The sequence below is a fragment of the Alligator sinensis genome, unplaced genomic scaffold (genome assembly GCF_000455745.1).
Source record: "Alligator sinensis unplaced genomic scaffold, ASM45574v1 scaffold745_1, whole genome shotgun sequence".
Classification (NCBI taxonomy): domain Eukaryota; kingdom Metazoa; phylum Chordata; order Crocodylia; family Alligatoridae; genus Alligator; species Alligator sinensis.
In genome coordinates this window covers 2,015,177-2,022,278 of record NW_005842119.1, presented here as the reverse complement: position 1 = coordinate 2,022,278, position 7,102 = coordinate 2,015,177, and the positions used below count along the sequence as shown (strand labels likewise).

Here is a 7,102-nt window from a genome sequence, read left to right as displayed (position 1 = left end):
AGCCCCGGCAGCACAGCAAAGATGCAAGCAGATCTTATTCTTTTTGTACCACATCAACAGAACCATTTACTAAGCTCTTATGTGCTAACCCTGGGGCAGCCTGGCCAGGGAGGCTCTGGGTTGACACCAGTAGCACTGAGTATTACTTGGAAGAATATGGCCTCAAAAAGGAGTTAATTTCTCATGGTGAAAATTTCTCAGAAACTTCTACTGCTAGAAATCATTCTGGGAGAGGGAGCAAGCCTGCAACCGCCCTCTCTTCCCTTCTCTCCATGCCTTCCCCAGCTGGGGTGATCCCAGTCACAGCAAGGCATGGGGAACCGGGGCTGCTCCAGTCTTCTCCTGGACTGGAGAGGCAAAGCCCTCCACCCATTCTGGGGTGTAGAAAAGGCGCTTCAGGGGTTGCTCCAGTCCCCTCCCAGAAGGGTCCAAGAAGGGAATGGAGCAGCAAGGCAAACCCTAGGACCCAATCTGAGGAGGGGGCAGAGGGGCAAGGATCAGCTGCTCCCCAACTCTTCCCAGCAACAGGAGCTGAGTGGGGGAGCAATGGGCAAACCTCTGACCTGCTCTCCAGACTGGAGCCCCTGGCATGAGGAATAGGCGGGGGGAACTTTGCCCCACTGCTCTACTCCCCCCGGGATCAGGCCATTCTGGGCGGGAAGCATACCGGCTTTCATTTTTTCAGGAGAGTTTCTTCCTCAAAAATTTTCTCCCAGTGGGGGCATGTTTCCCCCAGGGAGAAACTGAATGAAAGTTTGTTCTCCCAGTAGAAACATAATGCCTGCACATGGCTACAAGGGCAAAACCAAAAGTCCAAAGATTCTTACTAAGGAAGATGATAAACAAATTGAAAAAAAAAATCCTCAGCTTGGCTCTTGCTTCCCAGATGAAGAGGAACCTACTGAATTCATGGTGGAAGTGGGCCATGCAGCAACTCCTTCAATCTTGCAGGTTCCCCCATACTCCCCCCTCCCCACATTGCTGATTGGCTGAGGGGCCACAGTGGCCCTGCTGCTTGTTGCTGACTGGCCGGGAGGCAAAAATGGCACCATATTTAATACTGCAGTTTTCTCCTCTCTGCTGATCAGGAGCAAGTGATGGGGTCTCTCCACCCATCAGCAGGGCGGCACATGGGGGAACATGCAAGATTAAAGGATTACTATGCAGCCCACTTCCACCATGAATTTGGTAGGTTCTTACAGATGAAACTTTCAGAGATGGCCTTTAACAAAAATCTTATTAAGATGAGAATATCAGAATTGGGAATAAATGAGAAAAATACATTGGAAATCCACCAGGACATTTTTACAGCGTCACTTGTCATGGTAGGAAAGCATTTTTATGATATAGAAAATGATACAGAAAAAAAGGCAACTGTTGTAATAGATGTCCTACAATGAAAATAAATGGGTTTCACTTGGAAGTATATATGGCTTGCTGTTCTCTTGCTTGCTATTCACAAAACGCAGTTTGGGCATTGAGACAGTTGTTAGACATGTTTCAAACACACTGTCATCCTTCAAACAGGTATGTGAAGACTCCCTAAATAGTTGATTTTTATTCAAGATGCTTTGTTCTGATTGCTATACACAGAACAGTGCTATAATAGGCCTAGTGGCCATACAGGAAGGGAACTCTATTGCATCAATATACTTTTCTAGGAAAAATACCTTTAGGAAGGGTTAGTTTGTCACTGGCAGAAAGGCAGTGGTTTCAAGAGGGCCACCTGCTATTCTAGTAAATGTATTATGAAACCTGTTTGAGGGCCCATGAGTAATACCCAAAGACAGGAAGGGCTGCAACTCACGTTTCCTCTCAGTAGCCAGGGATCAAGGTCGCTATTACTCATATGAGCAACCTCACACTATCTTCCAGCAGAAGAGAACAGGCTGGAAATTCTCCCCAAGGCAGCTATGCTACAGTCCAAGGTCCTAGCTATGATTGATAAGAAATAGGGATGGGTTATAAAGAACGGGAAGATACCTGGAAGGAGATGTTACTATTCTTAATTTTTTATCACCTGCTGCTCACTTTGAGGCAGACACCTTTGAGGAGCAAATGACCTAATATCAAAGGAGTAGGAAAAAAAAGTCCTTAGCTAGGGAATATTTAATAAACCAACCAAACTCGCTTTATAGGCATGGCTTTCTACAAGAGCCCTGCTGAGACAGATACTATCTGAAATACCTTGGTACTGTATTTGGCAGGAAAATCAACCTCTACTATCTCACCTATTTAACAAAAATTCAATGCAGATTTAAATTGAGAACTGTGATCTCTTTCAAAACACCATAACTGTTATATGTTACAGGAAGCTACTGCATATATAAGAAATTTGTCCAACATACAAACATACCACAACAAGCTCAATCTCTCCACCATGATGCCCCCAAACAGAATTGAAATGTAAATGTCTAACACTGAGAGGGTCACAAATGCAAATCCATGGGGCATGTTCCAATGAATGCATACATGCAGGGGTGTGCCGCTGCTATTTGTCCCTGGGAACGTCCCTGTGTGTGCACTCCACCACATGGAAAATTGATGTAGGTGGGGTAGGGGAGGCTGGGGCCACCTGTGCTGGCTCCAACAGCCTCACCTGAGGTCTTGGGGGCCTCTTGGGGCAGCAGCAGCAGCAAGGGGCCAGCCACTCAGCACCTGGTCAGCAGCCAGAGTGTGACTCTGGCCAGCCAGGCTCTGTTTCTGGCAGGGTACGCTGCTGCTGCATTCACCACGCTGCTTTTTTTAGCAGCAGGTTTCTTTTTTTACACCAGGATCTACCAGTGTCAAACAAAACTGCTGCACTGGAAATCAGTAGCACAGTGAACAGGTGCACATGTGCCATGTGCGGTCTCTGATGCCTCAAAAGGGGTTTGAGGTGCTGCAAATGCACGTGCACACTTCTTGGGACAAGCCCCATAAGTCTCCGTGGAGCAATATTCATTTCTGAGTATAACTAATTAGGGAGAAAAACATGTCATATTAAGTTAAAATTCAGTAAAACAACCCTAAAACTATCTCCTGCCATAACTATGAACCTAAATTACTCTTAACCCTAAGAAGTATTTAATGCATATCTTGTATGTACTAAAAAGATCATTAAAAAACACATGGCATTTACTTGTCAATCTTAATATATAAGGTCACAGTGGTAGTATTAAAAGACATGATCCTAACAGACATGGCATTCCTCATCAACATATTTAGCTCAAAAAAGAGAGAAAAATCACCTCTCTTACAATATATCACTTAACTGTTAATGGCCTAATCAGAAAAAATACATTCACTATATGAAGGAAGGCAGAAAGCAGAACAGGTGGCACCTTACAGACTAACTCATTCAGAAAGTCATGAGCTTTCATTGGGTACAACCTACTTCATCTGATGCATTCAGGAACTCTGAAACCTACAATGTCCATTGAAACATATCCTGGCAAAATCTGGCTGCTGATCTGCGTTTGGAAATTGGATAAATATAGTTAAATTATTGTATCTTGATGTATTCTTTCAGGTATCTACAAACACACTAAAATGTTGGCTATAAGCATAGGCAGATCCAGCATTTTGTAAAGCGGGCAGGGGGTGGGGGGGAAGGAGCAGCAACTGGAACTGCAGGGGTAGCTGCACCACCTACTTTCAGACTATACCCCTTCCACTGGGGTGGGCAGACCACCATGGGAACAGCAGCCAGGGACATTTTGGCTGCCTGTACATGTGCTCGGTGGTGGTGGGGGGGCATTTTAATTACAGTGGCTACCAGACAGCTGCTCTAATTAAACCAGCTCATCGTCATGTGTATGAAGCCCCCCTGTGTTTAAAAATGGCCACAGGGGTGTTTTAACTAAAGCTCATTTGACGGAATTTAGTTAAAGCTCCCCTGTGGACATTTTGAAATGTGGGGGGGCTTAATACACATGAAGGTAAAGTGACACTGGAGCTTTCTAATTAGAATGTGAACGAGCACATCTATAGGCAGCTCTTAAGTTCCCAAATAAGGTAAGAATCCTGACTCCCTACCCTGCCTCTCCATGCTCAGTAGCACTTCCCTTCTCTCATTGTCCTTTTCTTCCCTGCACTGCTACTGTCCCTGGCTGACTCAAAGGCAGGAGAAGCTCCACAGCTACTCCTGCCCCATCCCAGCTGGGCTGTGTAGGAAGCTCAGACAAGGACAGCAGCAGGGATGGTGGTGGCAGATGGGTTCCCCCTCTCTGAGCCTGCTCGCAGGTTGGTAAGGCACATGCAAGGGGATTGGGCATGTAGGAGGAATTTTCCCACTGCTGCTGTTGCCATGGTCCCTGACTCCCCATGCACCTTAGCTAGGGAGGAGCAGGAGCATCTCTGGAGTTTCCCCTACCCTCAGGTCAGCGGGGGACAGGGGCAGTAGTGGGCAGGTGAGAGAGGGAATAGATACAGAAGGGACGTGCCACTCAGCAGGGTGAAGGGGAAATTCTTACCTGCTTTGCGGACTTAAACATCCCTGGCTGCTGCTCAATGGCATGGTCTAAAAAGGGTGCAACTGCAACAACCACATCTCCTCTGGATCTACCCCAGGCTTTATATACAAGACTAGTCAATCGCCTGTCAGGAATGATGAGTGGGGAGGGCAGGTGGGGACGGAGTGCCACCACCATGGGCAACTGGTGCCACCTTAGTCAGTGGGGGCATGTGCCTCACCAGCGACCATGGGGTTCCCCCATGGCCAATCTCGCTGACTGGGGGGAGTCCCTCCGCGGCCAATTGTGCCGAACGGGAAGCAGCCATGGCACTACCAAAAGTGGCTGGGGCACTCTCAGAAGTGGCTGCGGTGCTTCATCCAGTGCTCCCACTCCCCAGCCAGTGCTCGCAGGGCACTCCCGCCCACCCCCTTGCCCGTCACCTAAGCGGGGAGTGCTGGCTGTTAGAGGGTGCACTAGCGCCCTCAGGGGGTGCACATGTACCCTTGTGCACCCCCTACGCATTGCTACCACCCATTACCCACCACCCCACACTGCTGCCACCTCCCAGAAGCAGGGGTGGGAGGGAAGCTTGCCCTGCCGTCCCCCTCAGCCAGCACCCTGTTCTGCCACCATCTCCAGGAAGCAGGGCTAGGGGGAGCAAGGCCAGCAGCACTGGCCTCACCCCTCCCCCCCACTCCATTCCCTCCATCCCTGCTGTCATGGCAGTGCTCTGCCACACCACTGCCACCACTTCCTGTCCGGAACACTCTTGGAGCACTCTGATTGGTTGTTTCAGTCAGGATTGTGATTGGCTGCTGAGACAACCAATCAGAGTGCAAATAAAGCATTACGGACAGAGAGACAGACAGACTAAGGCTTTTATTATATTAGAATTTCTGCTGATTGCAATATGGACCGTGCTCTACAACAGGGACAGCTCCTACTGCCACCTCCCATCCCATCTCAGAAAAAGTAGTTCTCAGGATAGACGTACCATTGTCATCAAGAGGTACTCTGTATTTAAATGAAAACAATTAAATAGTGTATTCTATTAAGAATGGAAAGCCCAGTATATAATTATATTAGACTAAAATTATGTGTGACATTCTACATTCATGTATACTTTAGGATGTGTTTGGGTATAATATACATTAACACCAACATCAAATAAGACTCTACATAGTAAAGACACAATACCAAATTTTAATCTATTTTACTCCATATTGTCAATGATGCATCTATTTTTTCCATTGCATAGGACAATTCTTTCTAGTACCCTGAATAAGCTGGAGGTATTTATTCTTTTATCCCTTCTTGTTTCTATCCCAGGTCTTCCAGTTGCCTTCCTCTCTGGAATTTGCCCACATATTAATGAATGTAAATAGGATCTTTCCAACACACAAGTGAAGGGGAGGAGGAGTAAGAGAAGAAGTGAAGAGAAATGTGAGAGGTCTTAAATAAATAATAATAGTTTACACTCCTATAGGTAGCCTAATCAAAGGATTTCCAAGTGTTTCAGAAGAGTTAATTATTATATTTTATATTATAAAAAGACTGTTTAGGATCCTTTGTTGATTTACAAAAAAAAGAATTTTTATTTTTTTAAAATCCATTGTTTCCCCTCCAGTTCTTTTAACTTTCCATTGTCTCTGATCATTAAGTTGCAGCCAGTTAAATGAATAAGTATAATTAACAGCTAGTCAACTGAGTGCTTTTACACCAAAGGATCATCCCCACCAGACCTATCACATGTTTCCAGTCTGTCTTCCCCCTCTCCATACTAGTCGTACAGCCTTCCAACTTCCACCTACTATATATAGAGCAGGCTAGGCACTTACACTAAAAAGAGCTTTTTTACATATAAAATGGTAGAATTTCTACCAATTTGAGAGATTTCCTACACTTAAATGAGGGTATTACTGATCTATACCATCTCTCTCAAAAATAGAGCATATTTTTAAAATCCAGCCATCGTACTAGTCACGTGTAAAGTCAGACAAAGTTACAATCTATAAAAATCAAAACATTAACACCATAAATTACAATTAAAAATTGGCAGTTCCTTTTCCCAGCTTTTCAAAATCAACTTGATTTGACAGACTCAAACCATGGATACTATTGAAAATATGATTTAAGCTTCCCTAAGACAATTCAGAAAATGAAAAATAAATTCATTATCTCATCAAAAAAGCCAGATGCACACCTACAGATTAATTTCTTAAAGAGGATTTACCAGTTTGACCAGTACAATTCAAACCTTGGCATTCTTGTGTGTGTGTAACACCTGCTCGTCTCATGATCACAAAATTAGAGAGTTCACTCAGCTCTAGAGTTTGACTGTGGACATAAACAAATACTACTGAGTAATTCTCATGTGTAATCATTCATCTTCATTTAAAGGAGAAGAACCTACTTTAAGAAAGGAAAAGGAAGCAACCTGCTTACATAGGGTTGAAACATGTTCTTGATAAACATCTTAGTTACTGAGTTAACTATACCCCTTGTTTCTGGTTTTACTTCAGGGGTTGGACATCATGTCCCAGCCTATCTCAGAGTATAATCTCTTAGTACTTCAACTCTTGGACCAGAGCTCAGGTGCACTATCCAATATGTACCAACCATTCATTCCAACTGAAGTTTGGAGATCTGTGTCCTGCCTCCTCTTT

The 7,102-nt window shown here is 44.9% G+C and overlaps 1 protein-coding gene across 1 annotated transcript in view; it reads right to left on the bottom strand.

Annotated features, from left to right (window-relative positions):
• Positions 1 to 6,730, bottom strand: part of SLC34A2 (solute carrier family 34 member 2) — a 33,916-nt gene extending 27,186 nt beyond the window's left edge. Inside the window, exon 1 of the mRNA XM_025205571.1 lies at positions 6,670 to 6,730. The gene's annotated coding sequence lies outside the window, so the exon portion shown is untranslated. The remainder of the gene's footprint in view (positions 1 to 6,669) is intronic.
• Between the last annotated feature and the right edge of the window lie 372 nt (positions 6,731 to 7,102).